The sequence below is a fragment of the Megalops cyprinoides genome, chromosome 10 (genome assembly GCF_013368585.1).
Source record: "Megalops cyprinoides isolate fMegCyp1 chromosome 10, fMegCyp1.pri, whole genome shotgun sequence".
Lineage (NCBI taxonomy): Eukaryota > Metazoa > Chordata > Actinopteri > Elopiformes > Megalopidae > Megalops > Megalops cyprinoides.
In genome coordinates, this window is record NC_050592.1 from 5,528,797 (window position 1) to 5,541,561 (window position 12,765).

The window sequence follows — 12,765 nt, forward strand, 5'->3', positions numbered from 1 at the left end:
GCTTGCATGTGGAGCCACTCTCCCTTCCAGTGCTTGTTCTGACAGTTGTTCCATCTGATCTCATTTCATGTCCACACAAATCATGGTGCAGGCTTCTAATTACAGCCCACTTTTATAAGATTAGTCATTTAAATGATAAAATGACTAAATTTAAAAATTCCCTTTGATTTGGCATAATACGTTGCAAAGTCATAACGCATTTGCGAGTGACAAAATCCAAATGCATATTCAGGATAATATCATATGTGTCACTATTAACATCTAGCTAGTGACCATACATTTTAAGTTTTCAGATCGATTTCTTTAGGCGTATTCGAAAAGCACATGGATTTAGAGGAAAAACAATCGCTAATGTGAAACATAAATCTCATAAATTTAGGCTGCGACGACATTAGCAATAACAACATCAAGTAAAAGTGGTGGCAGTGTACAACGACGCTGTCCTCACACTGACATTGCAAATGGTGTGTGTGGACTGGAGCGTTTTCTGTTTCGCAGCCGTGCTACCTTGGCGCTTCCCATCGAACACCATTCCCCTTCGCTGTGATTGGACGAGGCCGGCGGCCGCGGCCCTCCCATTGGTCCGCTCTTTAAACAAAGTTCTCTCATTGCATAGGTAGCCCCACCTTTTTACGAGGATCCTGAAACACCAGTTTTAAAAAAAAAGCAGACAAAAACACATGGGTTTTGAAACATAGTGTGTTTCGTGTGCGGATGGAATATTGCTTCTGAATCCCTTTCTGAACTGAGGATTTATTTTCCCAATTGATGATCTAAAGAAAAAAGGTAAGCGCAACAAAAACCTCCTACTTTGATTTAGTGTGCATTGTGACGCTTCGACTGCAATGAAGGGAATTTGCGTTTGATTTTTTTTTTTTAACATTCGGCGCCATTTTCGTACAGTGACCATTTAAATGCATGTCTGCCCGTTAATTAGTTGAAGGTTAGAATAAATGAATTGCAATAGATAAATAAACGCACAGGATGCTGCTATCTATATATAGCAAGATGGATGGTTAAATTGGACGGTTTAGTGGTTGCTCGCTAGTATGGTGGGAAAGAAAGGTTTGTGCGTCTATTGCGTGGCAACATAAACAAGAAATCGCCGCTTCCGCAGACATCAAATTGCTAACTCGCGGATTAACGTGTTGCGTTGAAACTAAACGCGCCACAGCGTCGCAGAAACTTAGTTGTAGATTTGTGGTGGCAATTCTTTCTATTCTAGCAGAGAATCGTTCGTCAGCTTCTTTGCGCTGGAAAAGAGTGCTTGCGTGCGCGGTTAACTCGCCAGCGAATGCATCAAAACAAACGTAATGGACACCTCCAACTGAACACGCACGGTTAAGGTGCACCAGGCACGATACTGTCTTTCCAAAGCAGGCTATTTTTTTTTCTTTTCCTCTGTGCGCTATTTCTCACAGCACTTAACGCGAATACAGTGTCCTCATTTTATTTATACGACAGTTCTGTCGGTGTGCATTTGAGACTACGCGGTACACTTCGTAAGCGGCGATTGAGGCGCTGATTTCGTGCCGTTCGCTACTTTGACACACGGTAGCGGCAAATGTTCTTTTTGAAAACCTGTAAACGCCGCGTTTTTGAGCGCCAGCTCTATTTGTTCTTATAACGTGAAATAAAGTAGTGGTAAATCAAGGGGTTTATAATGGTGACATCTTTATTATGATCGATAGGTATAAATTGATTTTTTTTTTTCATTCAGTTGGATAACGTGAGTCTTACTTGCGGCGTATCTGTGCGTGCCTTTCATTCGTGTGTGTGTCTGCGTGTTAGAAAATAAAGCATAAAAGTTATCGAGGTCCGGCATTTAATAAGTTGGTGGCTCTTTTGTTCGGCTTAAGCCGATCCCATTGTCTGTGTCCCAGTTGCTGACTATGGTGTGGTGGGTACTCGAGTTGCACTTTTGTGTTCCAAGTTAGCTCAGGAAACGAGCATCTGTTGTGCTGAACAAAACGGTTGTTGGTGTCGGATTTTTTTGGACAAGAATGAAAGCAAAAGCAATAAAAGTAAATTAAAATTCATCTTTATCCCCCACGATTTCACTTCATATCAACTAGCAATTAAAATTATTATTGGTATTTTAATAACTTACGTAACCACGGGGAAATCCGTGGTGCTCTAAATAAACATCCTATTTGTTTTGCTCAGCGGTGTCTGGCTGTGGGCTTTGTGTAACGTTACGGGACAACATCAACTCGTCTCAGGACAAAACCGAACTCCGAGGACTTGAATTACTGTATGTCTTCTCACGCATATAAGAATTACACTAACCATAGCCCAACATTTAAAGAAAGAGCCGAATGGACATGCGGGTTAACACACAGTAATAAACTTGTCGCAAATATTCAAACATAAAACATTTCCCTCAGACAGAGGCTCTTTTGTTCTCGTTTTGCTTTTTGGTAAACAAATTCCATACATTGAGAATTTTGATCATTGTACCGCAGATGTCATTTTGCTGCATTTAGAAGTTTTAGTCTGGAATTACTGGTTTGTGGTCACACTTTCTTACTGAGAAAGAATTCAAACAAATTCTCCCATCTGTGTTAGATTGTGAGGGAATCCTTCAGCTTTTTTAACCCTGGGATCTTCACACAGTTGTAGTTAAGGCTTGCTGTAGGTCCGTTGTTCTTAGCTGTTATCGGAGCAGGTGCTTTGTGAGTGTAAAGGGTGTGCTGTATAAGGACAAGGGTGTGTTAAAGCATGCGGGATGAGCAGTTTTGCCTCCCCGGTTGTGTCATGTCACCTCTCCTGCATTTGGGCTGAAGACCTGCCATTCAGGGACACGATCATTCCCATCACATCTGTCAGCGAGGCTAGAGAGGGGCAAGGGCGTGTCCGAAAAATGGCGCCAGACCCCAGAGAGTCCCCAGTGCATATAACGTGTCTGCCTGTGTGGACCTTTTTTTGCCATTATCAGAAGCATCGTCAGGCATCTCTGCATGCTACCGATAATGTATCATGTCGGGTTATTTTGAACGGAGCAGGTGCGTGTTCCTCCGGGTGCATGCGTTTGGATGGTCTTAGGTCAGCATTTTTGAGGCTTCCTAAAAATGTTTGGTCTTGCATTTTTAAAACTTGGGTCGGGCTGGCTGAGGGTTTTTTTTTGTGATGGGGAGGTGGTTTAACAGGTTAACAAAGGCAGCACCCCACCCTCATCCGTACCTCAGGAATAATGTGGCATTGCCAGAACGGGATCAACAAGGGTGGGATGCAATGCATTGTATTTGGGCAGCTTAAGGATATCCTTGTAAGGACCAGCTGCGTGTTTGTGTGTGTGTGTCAGCCCCAACTGCGGTTGATTTGTTTGGCTGGAGCGGTGCGGCAGAGGGCATTAATTGGCTCTGGGTCCCAGAGATGGATGATGATGGATGTGCGGTCTGAGGTTCCTGCTGTTGTGCTCCAGCCCGCCTCTGGACCCCGCCTCGCTGCCTCCGCTCCGAGCCAATGGGAGCAGAGTAACGGGACACCCCTCTGTGTTCAGGTGGGCTGCGGGAAACGCCAGTCCCTCGGCATATGGCTGTGGTCTGACACCTTCTGTGTGGCGGGATAGTTTTTTTTACAGGCGCATCATCTTGCTGTTGTGCGTGCTGACTTTTGCATGACACATTACATTATTGTCATTTGGCTCACACTCTCAGCCAATTTTATACATTTATGCAGCTGTGTATACACTGAGGCAATTGTGGGTTAAGTATCTTGCCCAAGGATACAACAGCAGTGCCCCTGTGGGGAATCGAACCAGCAACCTTTTAGTTATGAGCCCTGCTCATACTTACTACACTGCCACACTGCTACAATTTAAAAAGTGGTGGACAGCCGAGCTGCCAAACCCGTGTAGAGTCTGTAGATAACAAATTGGGCCATCTCTGTGTTGGGCTAGAAAAATGTAGATGTCGTGTTTAACTCTGATGCATGGGTTTGTGATTGTTAGCATGACACGAGTGAGCAGATAATACTCCCCTGAATGCGGAGGTGCATCAACAGTATCTCCAGCCAAATGGCCCCAGTGGAAGCTGTGGTCCTGCAGCTGGGAGAGCCTGCTGAATTGCACCTGGGTCTCCTGTAGACACATCATCAGTCATGTCCTGTCCTTCCTGGATTCTGCTTCTCGTGCCCCCATGTCCAGAGAGAGGCCCGTCGCTGAGAGTTCCGCTTTCCGCTGGAGACACTTTTAAAATCAACGGGGCGGCATAGTGTAGCATAGTGGTAAGGAGCAGGACTCGTAAGCGAAAGATTGGCAGTTTGATTCCCCACTGGAGCAGAGCTGTTCCAAGGTACTTAACCCACAATTGCTTCAGTAAATATCCAGCTGTATAAATGAATAACATGTAAAAAATTGTAACCTGTCTAAGTTGCTCTGAATACGAGTGTCTGCTAAATGCCAATAATGTAGTAAATGTAGTAAAATGGCTTGACTGCGCAGTGGTGCTGGTGCTGGCAGTGACGGTCTGGGTGTGACATTTGTCCCCCTGCGTTCTCGCTCCTGCGTGTCATTGAGACGGGAGCGTTGGCGCGTGAAGCAGATGCACCCTTCGCTTCCGCTGCGCAGATAAAGATGAGCCGCTGGTGCAAGAACAGGAACGCCAGTCTGAGGAAATCATGTCTTCCCCTGGGGAGGGTGCGATTTCAGGGGCTCCCTCTCTCTCTTTGTGATCACAGATCTGACATTTTCTGAATTTGATCCCTTGAATTTAATTTGACCATTTTCAAATGCTCTTGACGAATCTTGGTACTGTCAAGAAATGTTTTGTGTACTTTGAAAAGTGTAGAGAGATTGTATGGGGGGGTGGGGGGTCACAAACAATGACATAGTACTTCCATCTCTCTTCTTTCAAAAAAAAAAAACACTGACACTTTGAGATTTAAGACATTGATTTCAGATTTTACTGATGAAAGATAAATCTTAATATAATGGTGTGTTTTCCCCAACCAACGACAGAACAAACGAGGAAGCAGCTGACTGATCAATTGAGGCCTTATTTGCTCAGCTCTTAAAAATTAATCAGGTGAAGCTGAGTTTGTTTCTGTGCCATATTTTTGCAGGTGAAGGGTAAAGTCGCAAAGACAGAAGTGTAACTCCAATCTGTGTTGTTAATCTGCAAGTCCAGGCTACACGCAAGTTACTATTATATAAATTGTGGGGCTCCTGATTGAGAAGCTGCCTAATTCGGCAGCAGAAAGGGGAGAGCAGCATCTCTAAAGGACGAGATCACACGCAGAACTCAGGAGTAACTTGGTGGGGAGAGTTTGGCTCATAAGGGTTTCAGCTGCAGTGAAACTGGTCAGAAGGGTTCAGATTTTTACAGGCTGACAGTTAGCCTTCAAACATGAGCAGTACAGTGATTTTAAGAATATTGTCTTCCATATGCATTCTGCAGGCAAGAGAAGGTTATTCAGGCAGACGGAATACAGTGTCTGACACTAAATAAACGCTCTAAAACTCATTGATTGTTGTAAATAAATGTGATTTAAAGACCCATTGATTGGCCCAGTTGTTACGACGGTCAATTTTTCCCAGAGAGCTGGATGGTTGTGGAGTATTGTTGTTGCACACAGCAGTGATCTGTGGGCTCAATCACAGGTGATAAAAGTTGCTTGTTAATGTTTACCTGAGGGGTTTCATCACTTCGTCACCGTTTGGCCTTACAGCAGACGGTCTGTCAGTTTTGTCTGATTTGCTTGCTGTTGCAAATAGATAACAAGAACAAGGACTTTATGTTCTCAGGGCTGTTGTTCGCTAAGGCCCTAGCAATTCATATCGCTCGCTGTCCTTAGTAGTTGTATTATAGTTGTATATAGTTGAGTATGTTGTATTCTTTTTCACAGTTGTAGTTAATGTAGTTCACTGTAGAACTGGTGCTGTAAATAGAGGGTTCTGTTTTTAGGGGATCTCTGCTGGGGGGAGGGAAAGTACTGGTTTATGTCTCTGACGGAGAAACGGGAACTACGAAATGTTACAACCATTTTGTGTCCTAGAAGGATGAGCACAATGCCGGCTCTCCGTACAGTAATGGGCACACTTGATGCTATGATTGCTCTTAGGGGTTTTTTTTCCCCCCTTGACCTCAAACCGGTAAATTTCCACTTGGCAGAGCTTTCTTTTTTTGAAGGCAGCGCATGTATAAAGAGTAAAATCCATCTTTGCTGGAGGGTGGCTTCAGTGCGCTTCCTATAACGCACTTAAGGGACTGATCCAGTAAGCTCACGCTCCATTGATACTGGTGGCTATTTATAGCCAGATAATCTTTTATGAAGGGCTGAAAACATGATGTGGGAGGGAGGAGAGGTGGTGGGAGAGTCAGGGGAGGACGCGGAGGGGGGAAAAAAAGGGGTGTGTCCAGGGACCTGTCGGTAGTGATGGGGTTGCACACTGCACTTTGGACATGTGCAGGCTCTGATACTTCTCTGTCTCCTGCACACCACACTTTGGGCAAGCTCTCGTGCATCGCTGCCTACACCGCTCTCTGAACGTGTACAAGCTCTGATATTTAGCTTTCTGTCCCTCACTCCCTCATGGCCTTCTGCTATTACCTCCGGAGCCTCCTGGTCAGGGGTTGCATTGGGGAGAACCTTCAGGACTGAGCCCAGGCAGAGATAAGCTATGTGATGAGCTCGAGAGGTGGCTTCTGAGTTTGTCCAGCATTGCTCTTGGAGTCAGGACTGAGTTCCCCTTGCATTATCAAACTAACAAACGGCAGTCAGACCAACAGCGTACAACAGGCAACAGGCGTTCTGAGAGAACATGAAAGGGTCCCCGTTCATCAGTGGCTGACCAGAGTGGGGGGAAAAAAGCTTGGCCACTCCCTTGTGTCATTTAGGACGCTAATGGAATCTGTAGTAATGGATCAGAAGTTTATGATCCGGCTCTAGCACGACGTACAATGCAGCATATGGTGAGGGGTAGAGTTACATTGATCTGCGCCTCATTTCAAAGCGAGGTCGCGGCGAGGCCTACTGCGGTCAGTCCATTACTCCATTAACTCCTAACAAAAGCCTGCTGGTTATGGTTACAGAAACGAGAAATGGAAAATTGATTTTGCTGGCAGATGGATCTGCCACTTACTGACTACCAATGTATTTTAAAACGTAGTGTTTGTAGGGAAATGGAACATTTAAAATCCAGGATCAGAAATGATCATTTCTCTTGGTATATTTGCACACACTTTTGAATTATTCATATGGCAATCATGCAGGTGTGAAATATCAGTCTAACAGGCGGCAGTGTAGCATAGTGGTAAAGTGTAACCAAAACTTTGTTGGTTCGAATCCCGGCTATATAGATGGATGCCAAAATTGTAGCCTTTGTACGTCACTCTGGATACGAGTGTTTGGTAAATGACAATGTAATGTAACAAATGTGAACTGGAGCTCTGATCAGAGGCGGGGGGAGTTTGGGCTCTTAGGTTAGTGACTGTGAATCGAACTTTGCCCAATTGGAAAGGGGTGTCTCCACAGAAGGGGTGTCAAAGAGGGGCAGCACACAGCCTCCATCAGGGGATGGTGTCATAGAGAGTCTCAGAGCCTGCTGGGGAGTGCAGGGGAGCACTGATCCCTATTCTGAACCACAGAATCCCAGTCATTAGCCCCTTAACCTCTCTTAGCACGATCATCGGGATGGCTTTTCTTAGGTGATCGGCTCTGAGCGAGAGATTCCCGTTCAGTCCTCAGAGTAAACAAGGATGCGTTCAGGGATGTTATCTCATTATTTTTGAACTGGCGCTATCTCAACATGCTTTTTAAGCTGTGGGGTCATGTGACAGGGAGAACTCTGGCCAGAGTCTTTGGACTTTGAAACTAGTGTCTGTTGTTGTAATTTTGAGAAAAAATCATTCTAGACTGGGAATTACAAGAATTCTCATATGAATGACTCTAAGAATGATCAAAAGTTGAACTCAGTGGTTTATAACAGCAGTACCATTTATCTGTGTAAACGCATCATATAGAATAGCAAGACACATGGTCGTTTCTGGGACTGAAGAATCCGTTGAAAGTTAGTGGTGTTTCCCACAAGTTGGTCCTGATCCTCTTTAGCATGGTAGAGAGATTCAGAGAGATTTTGAGTTTTAGGATTCAGACTCCTAGAAATCAAATGAAAGATGAAACCGCTGTTTTGCTAAATGTGTGTACTTGTGAAAAGGACAATATTTCAGAAACCCTCAGAGAAACTGTGGAACCAAAAGCTCAGCCACAGCCCATGTGACCGATGAGTGGTGGCCGAAAGCATTAATCAGGACACCAAGGCCGAGTGGCGTCTTGCACCTGGCCTTGGACACGTGGATTGACACACAGGGGGCCATGGCCGGGGGGGGTGGGGGATGGGGAGCACACCTGTATGTACGGCAACTGAGGATTGGAGGTGGATCTGGCAACCCTGAGGTGATCTGGCAACCTGGAGCAGCGTGAGAGGATTAACCCTCATCACCAGGCTGCTGGAGGGGAGGAGCTCAGAGGGGTCGGGGGGTTTCCCGTCAGCACGTCTGAGTGGCCAGTCCGCCTGTCTGTCGGAGAGGCGGGGCTTAAGAGGGAGGCAGAGCGGGGTGATGTAACGCAGGAGCTGGTGACGGCATCCAGCTGCCAGGCCTTTGCACATCAGCAGCAGAGAGAGAGAGAGAGGAGTGGGGGGGTGGGGAAGAGAGAGAGAGAGAACGCCCTAATCCTCACTGTGCCCGATTAATGTTAAAGCCCAGCTAAAGCCTTAAGCTCACTTTCAGCGCCCAGCTAAATGTAAGAAAAGCATTTTTGCCATTTTTTTAGGCATTTATTTTGGTTTTGGTTTTCCCTCCTCCTCCCTCTCCTTTCTCAAATGTAAACCCTGAGGTAGAGGAAAGTTATGGTGATAATTGGCAGCTTGCGGTAGGGTTGCCTGATAGCTGGGCCTGATTGGTGGTTTTGTAGTGTTGTACGGGGTGTGGTAAAAAGCTACACACTGTTTCATACTGGCGGGGGTTGCCGCTGTGTGCTGGAGCAGGCAGAGAGCCTGTAAGCTAATTGCTGTGCTGTTTTGTACACTTCTCTGACGCTTGACTGTGGGGAATTGTCTTGTTATTCGGCGCTCTGGTGCTCCTGTGGAGCGAGGAGGTGTTGGGGGGGGTGACAGAGGAGGAGAGGGAGAGGGAGGATATATATAGCTCAGAGCGAGAGGCTTAAACGGATGATCTTAATGGGTCTACTGCACCTTGAGCACCTGGACTCGCGTTCCCGCTATTTTTACCCCTTATCCATTAGCGAGTTCCTCTTGCATCCGTCCACACTCCCATCTCCCCACCCTGCCCAAAACTGTAGCCCCCGTCCCAGTCTGTCCCTCCCTCCCATCCTCAGTAGGACCTTTGGCATACATGTGTTTTTGAATATTGCCCAACTTCATTCCCTGTCTTTGGAGTTGTAGTGTCTCCCCTCAGTCAGTGCTGTAGGCAGCAGGGATTAGACTCACTGTACACACTCCGCACGAGCGACCCATTCACGCCACGTTTGCATAAGCATCCGAGCCAGCTGACGCTGCAGAAAGATCCGCCCCCTTCCACCTGCCTGTGAACACGCGGCGGCAACACCTGCTTGAGCCCCGAACCCCCCCCCCCCCCCCCCGCGGCCTGGACCAGCCGAACCAGAAGCCCCTCACTTGAGTGGCCTGTGACATCATCGTGGCCTGTGACATCACCGCAGCCTGTCACTCCAGCTCCGGCCTGGCCCACTCAGCTTGAAACAAAGGGCCTGCTGTCAGTGATGCAAAGCGGGTGTAATCCCTAATAAAGGAGGAGGAGGAGGAGGCAGAGAGACACCGGGCTTGGGAAACTGCAGGGCAGACATACTGTGCGGGGAGTGTTTGAACTGGGTGACCCCGTGTAATGTACCCTGCAGAATTTCTCTTCTCTCTCTCTTTCTCTCTTTCTTTCTCTCTCCCCTCTCTCTCTCTCTCTCTCTTTCTTTCTATGTGGTCGGCCTGTGTTTTCTCTTGTATAAGGGATGAAGTTGAATAAGATCAGGTGATGAAAAAGTGAGACGTAACGAGTGCCTCTGAATGCTCAGTTTCTTGGTGTTGGAGTGTTGTATGTTTCTAAATGATGCTTTACATTAAATTATTCTGATTTAGCAGATGCACTTACTTATCCAGAGCAACTTACATAGATTATAGTTTTTACATGTTATCCGTCTATACAGCTGGATTTTTACTGAGGGAATTGTGGGTTGAGTACCCGTGGGTACGACAGCAGTGCCCCTGCGAGGAATGGAACCAGCAACCTTTCAGTTATGAGCCCTGCTCCTTACCACTTCACTGCCCCCCGCCCCCCGATGTGGTGCAGTTCTTGAGCGGCACCTGAGAAGTTTTCAAGCGTGAGCATTTTAGCACCTGCTTGGGTACCTGATGGTACAGAGACAAAGATAAGATAGTAGTAATCTTAACTTGAATTTATCTGGAAAAATGAACTGCACCATAGTACTGAATCATTGCATAAGTGTGCTTCACTCGTATATTTATCTCATGATCTCACATTTTGATAAATAATAATTAGACCATATATTTTATTAGTAACTAAATAATAATAACTACTAATTACTAATTATTTTTATTTTCTGTTTTGAAATCTGGCAGGCTGCTATAATGGATATTGGAATTCATCAGTATCTGATGCACTTAAATGTTTAAATTTAGCTGCCTTGCCCAGTTGCACCATAGCACAGCATCCAACAAAGACGCCTCTGAAATACACTGCTTGGAGGAAACATGGTTCAAAGCAAAAGTGTAAATTCCAGTCCAGGTTTATGCAGCGTATACAGGGACACTTTACAGTTTAATAGACAATGTGCTGTATGGCCTCTTCTGTAGCTGCCACCCCTAACCTGTGTACAGCCAGTACAGCCTCGTCGCACATCGGTGGATATTCGAAACGGTAGCCTTCCCCTGTCCGTTGCAGTGCCTTTTGTCTGCATGCCTTGACTGTGTGTGGTTCCACATAAAGCTATTTTTATGGTTTGCCAGCTTAGCGTTGTAAATCTTGCATGCTACCTCCATTTGTGCCGTTTTGTCAGGATATTTCAGCATCAACGTTTTGGTTCAGTGACGCGAAGTAATTAGTGAATGAATGTTTTTATTCTGGTTTTAGGCTCCAGCCCAAAGCTATCCCATCGGCCCCTTTGATGCGAGGGGCTTTGATTCAGAGGCACGCCCTCTCATTAAAGCAGAGCATCGTGCTGTCCTTATAAGCCACCATGAGTGAATATTGGTTCATTTTAGTGGATACCTCAAACAAAAATCATTTTTATGCCTGTTCCGCTGTTTATGCAGCGTAATTTGAACAGTCGTGCAGTGCTGAGGGTTAAGTGCTTATTTTATGTTGAGCCCTCGTGATTGAATGTGCATGGCCACTCCTAGCCCCGAATGTAAAACAAAGACCCCTCCGCTGAGGTGTGGCTGTGTGCCTTCCCATCATGCAGTCTGAGTGGCTGACCTTTGACCTCTCCCGAGGGTCCATTAGCCCCTCTCCTGCCGGTCGGCTGAGGGAAGCGAGAGCTCTAAGGCACAGCAGACTGTCTGTGGCCCTGCCTGAGTCACACCGAGTCCGCACCCACAGAGACCATCAGCCTCCATCCTCCCATCAGGGAGCCAAATGTCACCGGCATATGGCAGCTGCTATCTGTCTCACTGCCCCTCCCCTACACACAGAGTCATGCACACACACATACACGCTCACACACTCGTGCACACACACAAACACACACACACTAGCACTATCATGCACTCACATACACATCATGCCAATGTAGTGCCATATTCTCCTCCACACCCTGCTGGCCTGACTGAACTCTAATTAGCAATTACAATTACACCGGTGTCGTATGCGCAATTTATGTAATGTATTCATCACCTGTGTACATTACCAGCTGATGGTACAGCTGGAACACAGACAGCATTATGGTCATTGTCTGAATACAGAGATGCCCAAGCTGAATGCCGAAAAGGTTGTCCTGATTTGCACTGCAGTTGACTGGACTGAATATGCAGAGAGCCATATTATTGCTCTATTCCTGTATTTTTTTTTAATCACTATTATAAAACATTTTTGTTATGTTAAAAATTTGGAGATATTGTCCCAGAGGGAGAGGGAGCTCATCCATGTGTGCTCCTTTGCTCTTCTCCTCATGATCTCCTCCTTTCCATTTGTGATTTTAAAGAGCTTTAAAGTGAGGATGTTTCTGCATTTTAATGCATTTCAGGAGGAACGGTGATGGGGAATACCTGTGATTAAGTCGGGTGAAGGATCCCATAGCTCAGCATGACTCACCTCAGCGGGAGTCTGTCCTGAAGGGAACGCCGCTGCGTTACAGAGAGCCCCATTTAGCCTGCAACGCAGCTCTGACACCGCCATCGTGCCGTCAAAACTGAGTTTTATGTTCCCGGTCTTTGCTTGGTAAATCCTTTACCACAATTCTGATTCTGAAATCACGACAGCTGATTTTTGGTAGGGGAAGACTGAGAGCACAGATGTGTACAGTTTGCCAAATCATTTGCTGGGGAGGGAGGATGCGTTTTTCAGGTTAGGAGGGGAGGTAAACCCACGTCCTGCATTACAGCGTTCACCACTGATGCTGGGCAGCAGCGTAGCACGATGGTAAGGAGCAGGGCTCATAACTGAAAGGTTGCTGATTTTATTCCCTGCTGGGAGCACTGCTTCTATACCCTTGGGCAAGGTATTTCACCCAGTATTACCTCAGTAAATATCCAGCTGTATAAATGGGTAACATTTAAAA

The 12,765-nt window shown here is 46.2% G+C and overlaps 1 protein-coding gene across 2 annotated transcripts in view; it reads left to right on the forward strand.

Moving 5' to 3' along the window:
- The first annotated feature begins 677 nt into the window (after positions 1-677).
- The window catches only part of epb41b (erythrocyte membrane protein band 4.1b), a 62,914-nt gene continuing 50,826 nt past the window's right edge, over positions 678-12,765 (forward strand). For both annotated transcript variants that reach the window (XM_036539076.1, XM_036539077.1), the window contains exon 1: positions 678-786. The gene's annotated coding sequence lies outside the window, so the exon portion shown is untranslated. The remainder of the gene's footprint in view (positions 787-12,765) is intronic.